Below are 1,423 nucleotides of genomic sequence, written 5' to 3' on the forward strand. Positions count from 1 at the left end.
CCCCCCCCCCCCCGTCCCCCCGTTGTCTGGTTGGTGTGCTCCTCCTCCCCCCCCTATCCTCCCGCCGCGGCGGGCCCCCCTCTCCCCCCCCCCCCTTGCGGAGGATAGCTTTTATTTCATAAACCTGTTTGGGGGGAAAATTCAACTATTTCCTTAAGTATATTAATTTAAATGTTACAAATGAGATAACAGGTTTTTTTCTAATGTGTTTTCACAAGTGAAGCTATTAAAGCAGCTGAATGCTGACAAACCAGTTTCACATGAATTAAACAGATGAGCACAAATCTTATGCTTAAATGGATATAAAACATAAGATAACCTAAATTATTTAACGTATGGTAAGGATTTGCTGTATTAACAGCTACAGTCCTGAAGCATTTCATATGAATTGACATGAAAGATCTGAAATGATTATAAGCTTCTTTCCATTGAGGAGTGATTTACAAGAAAGTGCTACCATTTCTTGTAAATCACTCCCAAGGAAAGAAGTATTGTGCAATCCCAACTGTGTGCTACATTTCTTGTAAATCACTCCCAAGGAAAGAAGTATTGTGCAATCCCAACTGTGTGCTACATTTCTTGTAAAATTAAATGCTACATTTCTACAGGTTAGGGACTGCGATGCTAGCTTTTATCATTCCTTACAATGAAATTCCTGCTCTCAATATTTGATTGAAAGTCTTACTGTTGTGTTGGTCAAGAAGACACATTAGCTCTCCTGGCAGCTGGCATTTCTTGCAAGTCAAATTGTTGCTTTGGTTTGATTTGCTCCAATTTTATTACAGCAGATACGTGCAATTTAACGAAGAGAGATCATTTGAGTGTAACTTGACCCAAAAGTGAGGTATGCAGCCTGAAGGTCTTTCAAGTTGATTTAAACATGTAATTGAAAGGGAGAAAGAGAGAGAAAAAGATATTGAAACAGATCTTTGCATTTCTTTGTAATTTTTTCTGTCTGTATAAAGAAAAAAGAACAAATCCTCTACACACCTTGGCAAAACGAATCAACCACTGGGTAGTAATTTTTTTAGTTTTATCGGCAAACTAATATTCTATATATATATATATATGATATATATATATATATATATATATATATATATATATATATAATATATATATATATACTATATATATATATATATATGCACTAGTTCAGTGGTTTTCAAAACGGTCCTGCAAGCACCCCTAGTACCTCACATTTTGTATGTCTCCCTATATCCGACACACCCATTTCAGGTCTTGCAGTCTCTACTTAAATGAGCTGATGAGTTAAATCAGGTGTGATAGATGAGTTAGACACAGAAAATGTGCAGTGTTGGGGGTGCTCGCAGGACCGGTTTGAAAAACTACTGCACTAGTTCTATTACTTATATGAGCTCTGTTTTGTGACAAGAAAAACAACTTCATACATCTTTGCATT

This window comes from Cyprinus carpio, unplaced genomic scaffold (assembly GCF_018340385.1).
Source record: "Cyprinus carpio isolate SPL01 unplaced genomic scaffold, ASM1834038v1 S000006738, whole genome shotgun sequence".
Classification (NCBI taxonomy): Eukaryota; Metazoa; Chordata; class Actinopteri; order Cypriniformes; family Cyprinidae; genus Cyprinus; species Cyprinus carpio.